Source organism: Bombus flavifrons, chromosome 10 (assembly GCF_040668555.2).
Source record: "Bombus flavifrons isolate JBK064 chromosome 10, iyBomFlav1_principal, whole genome shotgun sequence".
Lineage (NCBI taxonomy): Eukaryota > Metazoa > Arthropoda > Insecta > Hymenoptera > Apidae > Bombus > Bombus flavifrons.
The window spans coordinates 1,826,528-1,844,857 of NC_138451.1; the positions used below are offsets into that span (position 1 = coordinate 1,826,528).

Genomic DNA, 18,330 nt, shown 5'->3' on the forward strand with positions numbered 1-18,330 from the left:
CTTTCAGACGTTCGTCCAATATCCCTGCGTAGATCTCGTATGCAGTATCCATCAGCATTACCCCTCTGTAGCTCTTCGCTACTCTCCTGTCCCCCTTCTTATATATCGGGCATATCACCCCTTTTTTCCATTCCTCTGGTATCCCCTCCCCTTTCCATATCTTCCTTAATAACTCCCATAACGCCTCCCCCACTTCCGTCGGTGCATACTTCTACACCTCATTTTCTAACCCGTCTTCCCCCGTTGCTTTCTTTTCCATCAAATTCCTTAGCTGGTAAATCACCTCTTCCTTCATTATTTTATCTTCTCTCTCCTCTGCTGTTTTCTCCTCCTCTCTATGCCCCCCGTTTTTCGCTCTCTTTGTGCTCTGTTCCTTCCAAAATTTCCATGAAATGATTTTTCCGCTCTTCTTCGCTTATATCCTCATCTATACCTTCCCTATTTCTTCTGTATCTGTTAATGTATTTCCACGCTTCTTGTTCTGTTTTGATCATCTTTATCTTCTCCATTTCTTCTTCGTGTCTTTCCTTTCTTTCCTTACACCACTGTTTGAATGCCTTTTTTCCCTCTATAAGCGCTTCTCTGCTGCATTTTCCTTTCCTAAACCTTGTCATCTTCCTTCTCATCTCTCTTTTCCTTTCTTTCCACTCCCTGTCGTACCACGTTTTCTCCCCCATGAGCCATTTCCTTATCTTCACTTTCTTCTTTGGTATTGCTTCGTTTATCTTTTTTTTGATTTCTGTCCACATTTCCTCCACTGTTCTTCCATTGCATGTCCAGTCTTTGCCTTCCTCCAGGTATTTTTCCCTACTTTCGTTTGTTCATTTCCTTTTCTCCTTCTCTTCTTCCTCTTTTTCCTCCATGTGGTCTGACTCTGTCCTTTTTCCTACTTTCATGCCAATTATCTCTTCTGTCGCCTCCTGGTTGCCAATCACGTAATCTATCACAGAGTTTCCTCTCTCCCCAATGTATGTCCACTCTCCCCTTCCTTATCTCTTCCATTGACTATCGTCCAGCCTCTTTCCTCCAGGTACTTTAACAAAATTTTCTTTTCCCTGTTTATTGTCTTGTCCTTTGATCGTCTGTTTTTTTCTTTCCTAGTTCCTCGTTTATCGGCCCTACCTCCTCTCCCGTTCTTGCATTCCAGTCTCCGCAGATGATCATCACTTCCTCTTCTCTTTCGTCTACTCATTCCTCTATTTCTTTCCATGCCCCTTTTGTATCTTGATCATAAACTACCTGTTACGTCGCTTAAAAGATCGGCGCTGCAGCTCTCGCGACCGGGTAGCCGACGGCCAGCGTAACGTCATTTCGACCCTCAATAAATCTAAGGACCAACCATAACTTTTCTCTTTCATTATGTCCACATGTGTCTTCATTCAATCCGTTGTCCTGAAAGATTTCTTAAGCCTAAAAATAATTTCGACGCACATCTGGTTTTTAGAGAGGTCCTTGGGTTTATTAGGCGCAATTAAACACATGGAGAAAGCGGGTACGCACCCATTAGGAAAACCCGAATAGCTATCTAATAGAACAGGCTGGGTTTTCCCATGCACAAGGTCACTCACGAACCACGTTGGTAGGAGGCTTCCTACTCGTCACTTCTCCTACGACATTAGGAGGGTCAAGTCGAAGACTTCTCCTGCTACATCAGGAGGGTCAAGTCAACTTATTTCGTCAACACCGCATAGGTCAAGCCAACTTACGTCTTCTACATACTACAACGTCGAAGTCTAGCATCTAACTCTCACTTCTATTAAGTATCCTCGAGTGCTACGACTACTAACATACGAAGTTCGACTGTACGAGCCTTGCTCTACTATTCATATCTATCTCATCTTCGTGCGACAAGTTGTCATCGACGATTTATATCTACTCAACAGTGTAGTTTAAGTGTTGGAAATATATATATTTTATAATTCTGTGAATCACAGTGTTATATAAACTTAATCACCCCTATTATCCTAACGGAAATCAGGGGATCGATCAACTCGTGGTGTCGATTGGTATAATCGTAATGGGAATTTACGACTCCCGTTGACGTCTCTCCTCGCGATTGCGTCTCCCCGCGATTGGTCGAAATTACACTACCATTACCCTATACGTCTTATCATTGTATTCTATTTTTCTTTCCAATATATTATCACTTACTTTTGTATTCTATCTCTCTTAGTTCCTTATTTATACCCGTTATTATTCCCCCCTTTGCTCTTTCTTTTTTTCTTACTCTTAATGCTGCCCTACACTTCCAGTCGAATTTTTTGGATAGTCTATATTTTAGTTTTTCCCAGATGTCTTCCTCTATCCAAGTTTCTGTGAGCCCGATCACGTCGAAAGTCTTTAGGTATTCCCACACCTCCTTGTTCTTGCTAATAGCCCTACTACATTCCAGAAACGCAATTTTAACCCTTACGTAATTCCTCCCCCCTTTTTCTTTATTCACTTTTCTCCCCCTCTCTTTCTTTCCTCCTCCAGCCTCTCCTCGTTTTCGTTCCACCTGTACCATCTGTTACGTCGGGCGACACTCTACCTAGACCAGGCCACACACCGCGGACAAGATGGTAACCAAATGTCCGCTCGCCGTTACTGCGTACCCTCAATATTCTCAAGTACCCTCCATAAATCTCAGCAATTTCCTAGTCGAGGTCCTTCGAACCGAATTTCTCTGCATTGTTTCCTAAAGTTTATTGCCCACCACGGGTTGACACGGGAAGTTTTCGTTCCTCACGTATGAGGCCTCCCACCAACGACTTTATCTCAAGGGCGGTGAGCATCCTTCCTCACCCACCACCATAGCAAATAACCAATTAACAACGAAGCCTATTTCCCTCACTCTGTTAGCCAAAAGCGTCACCAACAAATCCGATGGTCCTGTGCGCTAGACACACCCATCCTTAGTTTTCCTCAGTCACAGCTTCATCGCCGAAGCTCACTGATTTTCTCTCCTTCAAACCGTCAACATCTTGTTAACCGGGTTTACACCGTAGATCAGTCAACTACTTATTTAACTTAACACACGCATCAGTGTAATCATTTTTCTACAAAGTTGTTGGAACAAATATTAAGTTATACCTGTTGAATCAGTGTAACTACTCAGTTAAACCACCTCTATTCTCCTAACCGAAATAGGGGATCGATCATTTCGCGGCGTCGATTATCTAATCGTAACGGGAATTTACGACTCCCGTTGACGTGTTTCCTCGCGATCGCGTCTTTCCGCGAGTGATCGAACAGGTGGTGACCACTTCTTATCTAGCAATCCCGCCATTTACCGCCTCTATCCGCATTTTTTAGCTTTATTAGTCTTTACAAGGGTGGCGAATAAGTTCTCGAGGCTGTTTGCAAGATTTGAAGTTTTCAACTCTCTCCACATCTCCCTGCCTCCACTTGGCATGTCTTAGAACACGCTTAAGTCACGTGGTAACAAGCATATCGAAAGTCCTGTTTCGATTGACAATCTCGAGTCCGCGAATCCGTTACACAGAGAACAGACTACGATGTCATGGGGCTCCCGCAGGACCAACGGAAGGGGACGCGACGTACAAGAATGGGCGGCCGCACTCGACCTCTCGTCGTCCAGCGCGTGCGTGGCGTGGCGGGGCGAGTCCATAGTGGACCTCACATGAGCAAACCCTGCCGCATCCCGCCGTGTTTCCGGTTGGGAGGTCTCCCCGGAGGAGACCCTCTCGGACCACCTCTATATCTTGATGGAGGTGGCAGTTGGCGGCGCGATGGGCGACCGTTCGTTGGGTGCGCGCGGGCCCATCGGCCCACCGGGAAGGAGAAGAAGATTTCCACGGTGGTCGGTGACCCGGCGCGACGAGGACTTCATGGCGGCGGCCGCTATAGCCGTCGCTTGGTTGGAAGAATCCCCGACCGACGAGGACGCGGAACCGGGAGCGACCCGGCCGAAGCGCTACATGCACGCGATCTGCGATTCGTGTATGCCGCGGTCTGGAGCCCTGCGCCGCGCCGGCGCTGTGTACTGGTGGTTCGGGGAGATCTCTCGTCTCCGCGAGACGTGCATCCCCGCTCGGCGCTGGTACACCAGATCCCGCCATAGGCGGCGGGTGGACTAAGCTACGGTGGCTCGACTGTACGAGGCCTACCGCGAAGCACGAAGGCCCCTGCAACGAGCTATCAAGGAGGCGAAGAGGCGGGCCTGGGGCGAGCTTCTAGCCAGCCTCGACTCTGATCCCTGGGGGCGCCCTTACAAGATGGTATTGAACAAACTCCGTCCATGAACCCTCGATTCCTGGAGGAGGTCGTCGGCACCCTGTTCCAGGGAGCAGCGAACGAGGGAGATGGCAGCGTTACCGAAGAGGAGGAGCAGGAGCCTCAACCGCCGGAAGAAGAATCACGTGTCACCGCGGGAAGTTGGAGCCCGGAATCGAGTGTTACCGAGGAGGAACTGGCCGGGACCGTCGGGAGGATCGGAGCGCGGAAAGCTCCGGGTCCCGATGGAGTCCCGGCCCGCCTGTGGAAGAACATGGCCGAGGTTTTGGCCCCGAGACTAATGCATCTGTTCGACGGATGCCTGTCTCAAGGTGAATTCCCTGCTTCGTGGAAGGAGGGGCGGATGGTCCTGTTGCCGAAGCCGGGGCGCTCTCCGGACCGCCTTCCGACTTCCGGCCGGTGTGCCTTTTGGACGAGGCCCGGAATACTGGCCGCGCCGCGACCTCATCGTGGAAATCGGTTGGAACCTCTCGCCGCCGACGATCCTCGAGGCATTGTTGATAAGCGAGAGAAGGAGGAGGGCCGTGAGCTCCTTCTGTGAGCAAGTTATGCTTCGAAAAGAGGCCGCGGAGAGGGTGAGGGTGCGGTACTGTCACCCTGAGTGGATTGACCGGCGAGGGCGCGGCAGAGGCCGTGGATGCGCTTCGGTGAAGCACACTTGGTCCGCCGCGCCCCCCGGTGGTGTGCAAACTTAGGCGCTGGCAGCTCAGCGCCCCAGGGCCGCAAAGCAGCCCGGTAGGGGAACCGGTCTGCCTGGCACGGCGGCTCCGGTGACGAGGCGCAGTGTGACGTGGCCGCACATCACTGCATTAGGGGACGTATTGAGCGCGGGGGGAGCGTATCGTTCACACGATACGCTCTCTCGATCGCAGCCGGGACGGTCGTCGTGGAGGTTTTAGTCGGTTGGAGTCCGGCACTACCACGCCGCTTTTCCCCAGAAGCACTGGTATCCGTGCGGATTTCCTTCACGTTAATAAATAAAAAGAAGAAGACTACGATGTCATTCGGAAATACGGCAGTGGCTTTGTTTGGCGAGTAGATTTCGTAACAGTATTCCGTTTAACAGATACGTTTTGTTTAACTCCAGGAACCAGCCTTATTGTCCAATTTCGTCGTTCCCGAATACATGTTTGAGAAATCAAGCCTTTCCGTATTTTTGATCTAACTAATTTCTCATCGATCAAGATTAGATATCTGAAATTGAATTTAACCGTTAACTGATATGATCCGTTAATGTTACCCTAATTCTTTTATAGAGTAACCTATGAGAGTACGTGAACACTTATCATAGAAAACTTTTACGAATATATTATGTGTGTTATACGAAACTTTTTGAAATATTGTTAATATTGCCATAAAGCACAATTATCATGGTGATATTGCTGAAGTTTGGAACTGATCTGGAAATGTATAAAGAAGTTACAAATTATCCAACAGTTAATAATTAGCCTATTTCACAAACATTCACAAACATATAATCGTATTATATGTTTGTTTGACTTGAAGACCGCACGGAAAGGATATGATAAGTTCGTATCTGTTGATTTCTTCAATTTTCTCTTAGTTACTAAAGCAAAATTCATTTCGTTCTATTGTTTTCCTTTAATAAATTTTAAATCATAGTCTTTCGAGAAAACAGACTCCTGTAATGATGTAGTCGTTGGTGTATCGACTTCAATCTCTATTCTCGTTCTTATTAATTTTTAACGTTGGTACATCCAAGGAATTATGTAAAAAAATAATATATCATGATTATAATTGTAATTTGTTTGCTGATGGAAAGTGCGGCGTACTTTACTATCGAAACTGCTCGAAATAAAGCCATGCAGACACTTAACCTCATTGATCGGTATGGATAGTTCGCCGCTTATAAGTAGAAAACATGGCTCTATCCACTTATTGCTAAAATTCAATCAAATAGAAGTCTTCTTTCAAATGCTTTCATAATCAAGCTGGTCGCGTTTATTGGTCGTTTTTGTCTTTTAATATATCGAGAGATTGGTTATTAGCACAAAGGTTTCATGCATTAATTATTCTGTTGCCTCCTTCAGTAATATATCCATAACTTCAGTTAACATTTGAAACTAATAACGTCGTTATAGTCTATATTCCTTACTCTCAGATTCTTGTGAGCCCACTTATTGTGAATTTTATTGAGTCTTTTTCTCGACTTTCCAGGTACATATTCTTTTTGTAAATATGTAAAATTCGCTCAATATTCTTTGTGTTATTGACAGACTGTATAATTGTCTCTGATGTATGTTTTTCTATTCTACCTAAATCGACAGCTTTTATTTCATAAATATCAAGCAATAATTCAAAATCTCCCTTTAGAAATATTTCCATTGATTGATAGAAATCGGCGAGAAAGGTACATATGGTAATGAAAACTTCTCTCAAACATATAGACAATTAAACGAATCGGATTTCGATTATAAATAAGAACGTTCGTAGAATATTTTGATGCTGGACTATGTATAATAGACTATTTATACAAAGTTATATTTTCATGATCTTATCTAAAGAAATTGAAACTGAATCCGCTAAATATTACGAGTTCTACTTGTCTATTGATAAATGTCGAACCAACATTTTCACCACGTTACGTCTCACTTTCATCATTTGAACATCCCACTAGTTTATCTCGACGCCTGAATACCAAAATCGCACTAGATAAACACACATACGCACAAGACTATCGTTTAACTGACTTAAGTAATATAATAAACACAATGTTCATGATTCTCGCTTTTCCAAGTTATCTTCGCACAATAAATACGTAATTCGTTGACCGAATCTCGTTTTAGCGCAGCGTCAGGTTCGCTTATGGCACACTATTGCTATGATACCGGGTGCAGAAAAATTTCACGACTAGCTGCGTGCTTGGTGAATAAATCTTGGTGAATAAATGGTGGCACCCACAAGAGAGGATGACGATTGTCAGAGAGACCGATGGGGATGAAAGGGTCGCGAGGCAATAATTTCATTTCGCCCTTCTTCTTTCCTTCTCCTTTTTCGTCTCTACGGCGTTGTTGCAGCCTTCTCTCCTCTATTCCTACGTTTCGTCCTGTTCGCTCCAATCGAAAACGCTCCACACAAAATGAAAATCTATCGATCGCGTTGCCCTGTAGGCGGATTTAATTTAATTTACCACACCGTTGTCGCCCGGGAATGTCAAGGAGCCATGCAGAGGAACGAAGAGAGAAAAAAAGACGGAGAAATGGTTTGAACTGTTGCTTATTCGGTCAGTTTGAATACTTTTGAAAGCTGATACGTAGAGTAGGTCAGTGAACGAACGTGGTTACTATGAAATATTGCCTTAGCTGTGCTCTCTTGTCTTTCCCTATACATATACGTGTATTATAGCTGTTACTATTATTCTTGAGTATAAAGAAAGTTAATTTATTCTCCAATATAATTTGCAACATAATTTTTTCCTCTGAAGTTTCCGCGGACAGGTTGTTTCCTCTTTCTTCGTTTGAAATGAAAGAAAACAAGTAACAAAATTACTAACATGTAACGAAACTATACAGAAATACTAATAATATTTCTAAAAATGGTGTTTCCGTTACATACGATCATTTCTCGGAAAAGTACACATATTTATACAATATATGTATTTTCTTTTTAAGTATAAATTACTTGTTATCTTATTCTATTATTTTACTGTATGACTCGTTTGTAAAATGTATTATCAGTGAAAATAAATAAATAAATAATAAAAGAACTGATTCGGAAAATATATTGGAGAAAGAAATAAAATACACAAGTATGGGAAACTTTTAAGACTATTCGAGATTGTATCTAAAAATATCAATTTCATAAGGAAACGTATGACGATAAAAATTATGTGTATGAACGAATCTTTGACAGACAATGCATAGTTGTATAGGTCAACGGCCTGGCACAGGGAAAAGAAGAATTTCATGGCGAGATATATTGTCCCCGTATTCATTTTTATTGCTCCAGTGATTCAAACTTTCTCTCAACGTGCCACTTGCTTACGTGTAGCGGACCTTCCAAATAAACGATACGATGCGCGGTAAGGTTTTTGACCCCGTGGTTTCCCTTTTTCACCACATAAGCTGGTTTTCGGGACAGGGATAATATTTTTATCGATGAATAAAAAAGGGGTCGAGAACAGCCATCAACAATGGAGTATCGAACGGCCACAGGGAGGTATTAATGCCTTATAAATGTCAAAAATATACAGGGTGGTTGGTAACTGGTGGTACAAGCGGAAAGTGGGTGATCCTACGCGAAAAAAGAAGTCGTAAGTATAGAATAAAAATTTTTCGTTTGAGGCTTTGTTTTCGAGAAAATCGACTTTGAATTTTCGCTCGGTACGTGTGTACGTGTGTACGTGATAACGGATCTCATTGTAGATCGTTGTCTCGATGGAAAAATTAAAAAAAAAAAATTAAAAAAAATTTTTTTTAATTCAATGTCCAATTCTTCATTGATATTTCATGAGATGCAGACTTAAGTATCGAACTCGTAAGCAAGATACGCGCGATCTTAGCAAAAAATCGTGATGCGTGGAATTGATATCAACGCTCGTGGTGATCGTTAGAAGCTAGTTGCGCCAGTGTGAAAGTAATTGGTGTCAACTGATCATTTGGTTGTTTCAACAGTAGTTTTTGTGCTATTATTTTGTACATCGTTATTGTAATTATAATTATTCGTAAATTGACACGGCTGATCGTAATTACGGATTTCAATCTCTTCAGGCGGATTCTTTCTGTAGATTCGGGATTCTACTCGAATGAATCGCACTGCGTGCACGCGTTTGAATGCAGCTGAGTGAGCGTGACACTTGAGAGAGATAATTTACAAGATAAATTCACGTGGGGGAGAAACGGTGCCAATAGCGATATTCAAATTCAAGAAACACCCGAGTGCAAATGTACACCGTAGCAGAAACTTTTCGCGGGTGCGCCTGCCGTGCGGAAACTTTACGGCGAAAAGTTTGTCACGTAAAATAAAAAGAAATTTAACAAAAAAAGAAACTTTTCTTTCTGGTTTACAATACACTTCCGAGCTCTAGGCGTGACTGTTCAAGACTGCCTTGTATGATTTTAGGGGAGTATTTAAATTCTTTTATTCGTGGCAGTGGGAAAAGGCTTCGATCATATATTTCTGAGAACGGATAGTGACCGGATGTTATCCTGATGGTCACTCATGCCAAGGCGCTTGGAATTTCGCTATCTTATCGCTTTGTTTAGTCGGATTTCATCTGTGACAGTGGCCTGGTTTCTGATGTGAATTGACGTCACAAGTTCTCCGCAAGCTTCGAAAGAAGCTGACATTAGTTACGGTTATGGTTGCGCACCCGGTTTTTTTTCTTTCCCACGTTGAAGAAATATTTTAAGATTAATAAAACCGGTCGAACCGACACAAAGTTGATGTAATTCGACGGATCATGTTCAATATTCTCGTCACATCATCCCCGGCACGTCCTCGTGGAAAATAAAACGCGCGGAAGTAAAAGGAGATCCGCTCAAATATCTGGAAATACTAATTGCGATAAGAGTAAACTTGTTACGCGACAGAGTGTGTCGAGGTCGCGAATAAAAAACGTGATTGACAACTGCGATATATTTTGTTTAGTTTTTACTCTGTAGTGTCATTTAGCGTTTAACAATTACAGCTATTGATAATTTAATTAATTATATAAATAGAATTTAGATAATTCTTGATTTACTTGTGTATGTCAAGACCAGAATGTAAGAAATAAATTTGATGATTTCTGAAATATCCGATCGTTTATTATATTTTTGCATAGAGAATTCTATAGTCTGAACTCTCTATGCAATAATTGATCAGTTAATAATATTACTAACTTGTTACTAAAATGTTGTCATTGTAGTACTGTAAGAAGTAAATATTAGGTAGATAGGGGAAGTTTTCTAGTCAGATTTTCTTTGCATATTTGTAACTTTATTTAAGTGAGCGAATAATTAAAATATATTTGTATTTTTGTTAAGATATGTGTAATTTTCTGTGCTGGACTGAGTTAATTGCATAGTAGAGATACTTGTATGTGAGTATCAGTGTGTGGAAGTATGTGTGTGTGCGATGCGTCCCGAAAACAAAGGAATGTAAACTTAACAGTCGGTTAAGTGTCGGTGAAGAGTCGTGTATGGAAGAAAGTGCTGAGACGCGAAAAAGTACGTATCGATGAATATACAAGGAATCGTCCATGAAATAAATATATTAGTAGTTTAATATTAATCTTCAGTATAAATTTAGTGTTCCTATAACATTATTTCGGCTCCAAAGATCCACAATTCTCAACAATTTTAATAGTCAAAACATATACTGTACAAAATGATGTAACATTGCTGAAAAAATTATCTTTTGCATAATTGAATTAATATTAGTCATAAAATTTGACAAGCTGGTAGTAAGAAATTACTATCAGTACCAATAAATATTCCTGCACAGTAGTAACAAGTTCAATAATAAATCAACTATAAAATTTCACATTTGATATAATAAAGAAACAGACGAAAATCTTTAAAAAGCTAAGTATTTCAAGTATACAAAAATACGTGTAATCCTCCTTTTATTAAAGCAAATCGCGATTTCCAATTCCAACAAGAATGAAAACGTATTTATTAAAAACGCTTAAATCCAAATAACAAAAGAAGTCATATCGAACTATTTTGTTTCCACCATATACAATTTTCACAACAATAATAAGGACTGTACTTACGAAGTGACACAAAAACTAAAGAAATTCTCATTGGATCTATCCATAATAATCCTGTGCACAATTTCCAACGAAACCTGTTTCGCACAATGTTCTTTCGCAATATTCCGTCCCAATGGAAACTGTTGTGAAATTTTACCTGATACGCCATCTTAAACTTTCCCTTCTAACAAAATTGCTCACCTGCTAGGAGTTTCGAAAATTCCGGGATATCGTTGAGCATTCGCATAAGAACACTCCATTAGAAATTACAATGAGATTATTAACGCAACCTGCGTAAGTTGCGTTGCATTCTCATAATTTGTTACGCCACGAGTTTTACCACAGGCTGTATTTCTAACCGTCGCTCGCGGTCCTACAATGTCGCAGACAGATCGTCTTATCTGCCCGACGAAACATATACAATGTATCGACGAGCGTGTGACACCAATTACTTCTCAACCCCATCAGAGATAAGATCTCAACCCCGACCTTCGGACTCCTTTGGAACCCACACCGACTTCCTCAACATCCTCAAGCAAGAGAGTATATAAGCCGAGACTTCACCCAGCTCGGGCAGTTCTTGTTCTAGTTGCTGTTCTTGTACAACACCCCTTTTTCGGTTCAGCGTTATTCTATTATTGTAAGTGCCAAAGTTATAATAAAGTTCGATAAAAGAAAATTAATAGTTGGGTGACGACTCAGCTTTCTTTTCTCTCACAAGCCAAGTATCAATTTTACGTGACAAGTGCATAGTTGTTACCAAGCACCGAGTTCTAGAAACGTCGATTTCGGTCCGTTACTTTTTCCACACAAGAAGACGGCATACGTGACCATAGGCGCGAACGTTGGCGTGACCCGAGCTTAGTGGGGATCGTCTCCCAGAGAAGACAAAGAAATGATCGAAGGGCAATCAGTCCCTTTTGAAGAGTCAAACGTTATACATCGAGAGGTCTCACGATTAAAATTAAAGTCGCATAGTCTAACGAATTCAATGAGAGATATCGTAAACAATTTATGACGTGTTCATCATATTATTTTTAAATATTGTCAAATATACCATTTTATGTTAACCTGTTAATACAGTGTTAAATTCATTTGAACCACCTCTGTTATCTTAATCGAAACAGGGGAACGACTATTTCGCGGCGTCGATTAGCAGAATCGTAGCGAGAATTTACGCCTCTCGCTGACGCGTTCTCCTCGCGACCGCGTCTCTCCGCGAACGGTCGTAATATAATTTGATCTCAGTAGTTATAATGAAAAGTAGAATGTAATCATTAATATAAATGAAGTCTTTAGAAGAAAAATAGTACATGTGATAAAACATTTAATTTGAGGAAATTAAGTTTAACAGAAGCAATGCAAACATCAGTAGGATTCCAAACATTAAAATATATTGTTATACATACTATGAAATATAATTAAAAATTCACTGTATAATTATATATAATAAAAATATGGTAGATGCAAAATGTAGAATACATATACAACCCATGTAAAATATGACGTATTAAATATATTATACATTTAAATTTAGAAGAATTGTATAAAACAATTTAATTTAAAGGCAGCTGGATGGTGCAACCGTTATGATATCCAATCCAAAGGAACAATTACGGCAAATGTTAAGAAGTCACGATGGTGTAATTTAAAAGCAGCCATTATGAAAAAGGCTCATCTGCAAAGTGTTGCGTGTGCCAGTGTAATGTGAAAACGATGAGCACACTATAGGAATATAATTGGGTAATTGTACTTTGAGAAGAAGAAATTTTTTAATAAATACTTGACTATGATTTAGATAAGTAATCACGTAGGGTTCCTATTATACAGGTGTCAGAAAATTTAAGGGATAACTCTTGAAGCCGAAATAAGACAAAAATCAAGCATAAAAAAATTGCGTCTTTGTCTTTCCTTTTTAGTTATATAGACAATTGAAAATCGGTCAAAATAATCCTGCACGAGAGAAAATCTTCTTACGCAAACGAAAGGAGGTTAGTCTAAGCAACGAGACGCATGGTGATCATCAATTCAAACGATACATGGCCAGCAGTTTCCCTCGCACAAGTCGTAGAGAAGACCATGGTATTCAGAGACATATACTGCGATTGTCTCGTCCGCGAGTTTACCAAGGTGGATTTCTTTCTCTCGTTCCAAGTTAGACAAATGTGTCTGTGATACTGAATGCTACCAGTAGGGCAACGAATTATTGTACGATGTCTGTTAATATCGATGTAGAGAAAGATTCGTGTAAGCGCTACGTAGAAGATGAATGTTTCTGTGATGTATACATTTTTTGTCTAGATTGTTAATCTGTAACTGCGTGTAATCGTTAACTGTGTGCATGTGCCACCGGCTCATGTGTCCCCCCTTCTCTCGCCACTTTGGAAGTTGCTCAACGAAACTAAGGTACAAGGAGTCATTTAGTCGTCTCATTTCATACCGATAACATGGATCGTGTTGCGTCAAGTTTGTAACGTGTTATAACCTATTGGTGGCGTTGGTTCTTTATTATTGTCATTAATATATTTTTCGCATTATTCGTTACTATATTTTTTACTATCGTTTAACTTTATTTATCGTTTAACTAAGTAGACTCAAGTACTTTAAAGCAAGATTTCGCATGCGTTTTTGTAGTATTATTTAGGTATATTTAGTTGTGAACCTTTGAATTCTTGGAAATATTTTCAACTGTTTATAACACGCGACTATAATGTATTGTATAATGCATGTATTGTAGTGGAGTGTATATTTCATATTCTAGTAACGAACATTCACAGTATAATTCTTGCAAATGATCGCATTGCGTTCACGGCATTCGTAAACATTTTATCGATATCGAGGAATATTTTATAATTTTAAACTAATAATTTTCATACGTATTCCAATTTCTCAATAATAATCTCTTAAGTGTGAGAAGAAAAGTAGCAGTATTTTCTAAATAAACGTTCGATAGGGAAAAGAAGAGCACCCATGAACAACTCTATTTTTAGGGAATATTTGTGACCGCGTGCAATACGGTTTGTAGAGTCAGTGTTTGCTTCGCAAAAGTATTTTTCAATATTTTTAAATCACGGTCGTTTTGATTAAATTCAATGAAATAATCACACGCGAAAGTAACAAAATTTTATCAAACAATTTTGTACGTGACATTAGAGTTCTTGTTCGCCGACTATAATTTTAGCGGTCGCGGTAATGTTGTCTTATTTTATATTCTTTTGAACATTCTTTTTCGGTACTAGAGTGAGTGCATCTCTCAAGAGGACAAAGTCTCTACAGGAGCTCAAGAATGTAAGTGGTTTTACATATTGTATTTCAATTTGTTCTATTTATTATATTTTGTTTGACTTATTGTTAATTATACAATAAAAATGATTGATAATTTAGAAAGCTGTAAATGTCCTTTTTAATTGAAATAAAGTCTTAAAGTCTTAACATTTTATGTTAGAGTTTCAATTTATATACTTATTAGAGTTTAGTCTTTATTATTGCTAAAGTTCAATGTTTGTTATTGTGTATTAACGATATTAATGATATTTTATGTTTTGTTATAGACATATCACAGCTTGGACTTCTTTGTCTCCTTTGGGAATGCTCCAATGGTGGCTCAAAAGCCAAGAATGTAAGTAACTTTACATATCATACTTGAATTATGTGTATTCTGTATATTTTGCTTTGAATAATATTGATTAAGAAATACAATTTGCTTGAAAATTTTATAGGTTAGGGTTTCCTAAGATTATTCTTCTATTAAAATGAAAAAAGTGTTAAAGTCTTAATAAAAGGTTATACAATAAATGACTAGTATATTTAAAAAATCGTTAGATTTTTTATTTTTACATTTTAAACTTTTATATTAGAGTTTCAGTTTTTACATTTATGAATGTTTATTAGAATTTCAATCTTTATTATTACTATAGTTACGAATGTAATGAATTTCCATTTTTCATAATATCCAACATTCCAAATAATCAGCGATCATTTATCGTGTTTTGTTTTGTAATAGATTTTTCACAACCTCCATTTCCACCATTGGATTTTCAACGGTTCCTACCTGATGTTAATCTTTCTAATGATATTTGCTGAGATAGTGTAGTATCGATTGCAACGTTTTCCGTTTCTCCGCTTCTAATGGTGAATCACATGCATTTTTGTTCCTCCGGTCACTCAATCGTGTCATAGGATGAAAGGTCCGAATCGGCACGGGTGACTGACTGGTCGTATTATGTAGAATTTTTTACGAGCATAGTGATCGCGGGTATTTTTTACACACGTAAGCAGTAACATTTTTTTTCATATCTTTATTTATTAGTTCAGGATAGGTCTTCTTGCACATCGCGATTATAATAATTTTAGTTTTTTAATAATTAGTTTCTTAATAGTTAGTTTTTTAATAATTAGTTTGAACATATAAATTTGAGAATATATTCGTGGTACTGACAAATATGTATAATAGTGTTCCGTATAAATAGAAAAAAGGCAAATATCTAGACGAATATACCTGTATGACATAAATATATTTAATCATAAGCAATAAATTTTAGTATAAATATGAGATATCGAAGCGATTTCGTTTGAGCATTTTATAGCGGAGAAATCGGATGCCCTCCGATTTTGTTGCAATTAAAGATGCAATTTTCACTCGTTGATAATGACGGTTCATGCAATATTCGATACATACATTTTGTGACAATATTAAGTCACATTCTTTTATTTGACTTCAGATATTATAAACATAAGTAGAACTTAAAATATGAATTAAAATTCATTTTTTTCCGTACAAGAATGTGTGAAATTTTATGTGCAAGTAAAAACTTCGCGGCAGGCAGATTTTTGAATCAAAGCAATAACTTTGAACACTGTTTCTGCATTTTCGGAAATGTGCTTTGACGAAGAGATTGCCTGAGATTATTTCTATCTTGGTAATACATTATTGTCAATTATTTCAGTTCATCGAGTCTTAGTCTTTTTTCAATCAATGATTCTTTTTTGATAATATTAAAATTTCAGTAATTTATTAAATGAATAAAGCAGAGTTATTATAATCCGAAACGAAGTAATAAAATGTAAAATCAATCACAAAAATGTAAATACAAATGAGACAAACTAATTATGTTTTTATATTAGGATTTTCAGCGATCGCTATATGTTAGCTAAGGCTAACAAAAGAGGAAAGACGCAGGTTCTGGACAGGAAACACCTTGCTTCTATTGGGATGCTGGATGGCTTCACATTTCAGAGAGGCTCGAACTGGGGTTCTTTTCGGATATAATGAGCGTGAGCAGTAAGCTCCTTGAGAAGCATAAGCGTTTTGGGGTCCTTGAAGAATGCAGTGCCTAGGATCACAGGTACGTTTTGCATGTGTTCGGAGGCGCCAGTTATAAAAGGAAGAGATGTTTTAAATATTCAACGAAGGACGTTATACCCGAGACATTTTTAAGTAGTTTCGACGACAAAAAAAAAATAAATTATTGAAAGATCAACCCAGGGAGACGATCAAGCAAGAGGATTACCTACAGCGCATCATTGAAGAATCCTGTGAGACTTTACTCAATAAAGTATTTCCTCCTAAGGGGAGTAGGAACCCAAATTATTGGTGGAACGACGAGATAGGGGGGAGAGCCTCAGGAAGAGGAGATTAGCACAATGATCGAGGCGACAAAATAAGGAGCGCGCCGTTCAGCTTGGTGCCGATTATAGAAAGAATAGGAAAGAGCTCAGGTCAGCTATCTATTCGAGCAAGAGGCTGGCCTGGAAGGAGTTCACAGCCTCCCTAGACCGTGATCCATGGGGCCTTCCGTATGAAAGAGTCATTGCCAGGCTCAGAAAGAGCAAGCAGAATGTTACCCTGGGGAGGGAGGGAGCAAATGGACGAGCTTAGAGCAGCGGTTGGCCGGCTGAATGTGAATAAGGCCGTTGGGATCGACGGGGTGCCGGGAACAGTCATCAAGTGGATTTTCGAGCATTGGGCGCATGATCTGCTCGATATGGTGAACTCTATTTACGAGATGGGAAGAGTTCCAGCCAAATGGAAAGTGGCCTCGTCGTATCGACCAATAAGAATCCTACCGGCAATGAGCAAAGTGTGGGAATACTCATTCAAGTCGGCCACCGAGAAGAAATTGGGAATGGATCCGTTCCACCGAAATCAATGTAGGTTTCGCAAAGGGAAGAGTACTATCGATGCCATCACGCAGGTCTGCAAGTTCGCTGTTTCTTGCAGAATGCAGGGCATGGTCTGCATCATGATGTGCATTGATGCTAAATTCCCTGCGGCGGGAGATAATCCTGAAAGAGGCGAAGCGCAGGAGTCTCCCCTATGATCTGACGAGAGTTCTCGCGAACTACGATTCCTATTTCTAGACAACCTGAATGGTCTTATCGTTAAACAAATTTTTGCGGGTGTCCCAAAGCATTCTATGATAGGCCAGCTTTTGTGGAATTTAGTTTACGATGGCCTATTGATCAGATTTGACAATCATGTCAATTTAAGAGCTATTGCATTTACGGACGACCTTCCTATCTTGGTGGGTCTGAAGAAGAAGGATAGTGTGGAGGTCAATTTGAATCTCCACATGAAGACGATATTAAATTGGTGCGAAAATTCGGGTCTCCAGGGAGCAAAGGAGAAAACGAAGATTATATTGTTGACGAGAATGAGAGTTCCGAAGAAGTTTAATGTAACATTTATGGTAGAGGTGCTTAACACACGCGAAATATTTAAATACCTAGGCGTAGTGTTGAACTCTAACAGGAATTATTGTGATCATTTTGATGCGGTTTGTAATTGAACGGATGCGATTGTGGGAGCTATCAGAGGGCTCCTGCCGAATGTGAACGGCCCCTCCGATGCCCGTAGGAAGTTATACTATCAGGTGTGGGAGTCGGTCGTGCTATATGCTTCACCGGCCTGGGTGCATGCGCTCAGCAGGATTAAGACAGTAGGCAAGCTCTGCAGGGCACAGAGGAGTGCCTTGATAAGCACCTCAACGGCCTACACGACGATTTCGCATGCGGCGTTGTGCGTGTTGTCGGAGACTATGCCCATTCATATCAGGGCGCGGTGGCGAGGAAACATCTACGAGGTTAGGAAAAAACTAGCCCGACCTGACCTCGGCGACTCAGAAGCACTCCTAAATCAGCTCCATCTGTACGAAGAGGAAGCGGTAGACGAGTGGGGAAAAGAGTGGAACTGGTCCAACACGAACAACTGGACAAGGAGGCTGATCGAGGATGCAGCCATCTTTAGGAAAAGGAAGCGAAGTATGGACTATTACACCATGCAGTTGTTGACTGGGCATGGTATCTTCAACACGTATAGGGTCAGAATAAACAAGGAAACCGTCGACAAATGCTGAGATTGCGACGCGTACCCAGATGATGCGGAGCACGCCTTATTG

At 40.1% G+C, this 18,330-nt stretch overlaps 1 long non-coding RNA gene across 1 annotated transcript; it reads left to right on the forward strand.

Annotated features, from left to right (window-relative positions):
• Positions 1-13,904: 13,904 nt before the first annotated feature.
• On the forward strand, positions 13,905-15,137 carry LOC138184409 (uncharacterized). The gene is made up of 3 exons (XR_011174315.1): positions 13,905-14,221; positions 14,485-14,552; positions 14,937-15,137. It is a non-coding gene; the product is annotated as an uncharacterized LOC138184409 (long non-coding RNA).
• Positions 15,138-18,330: the final 3,193 nt, after the last annotated feature.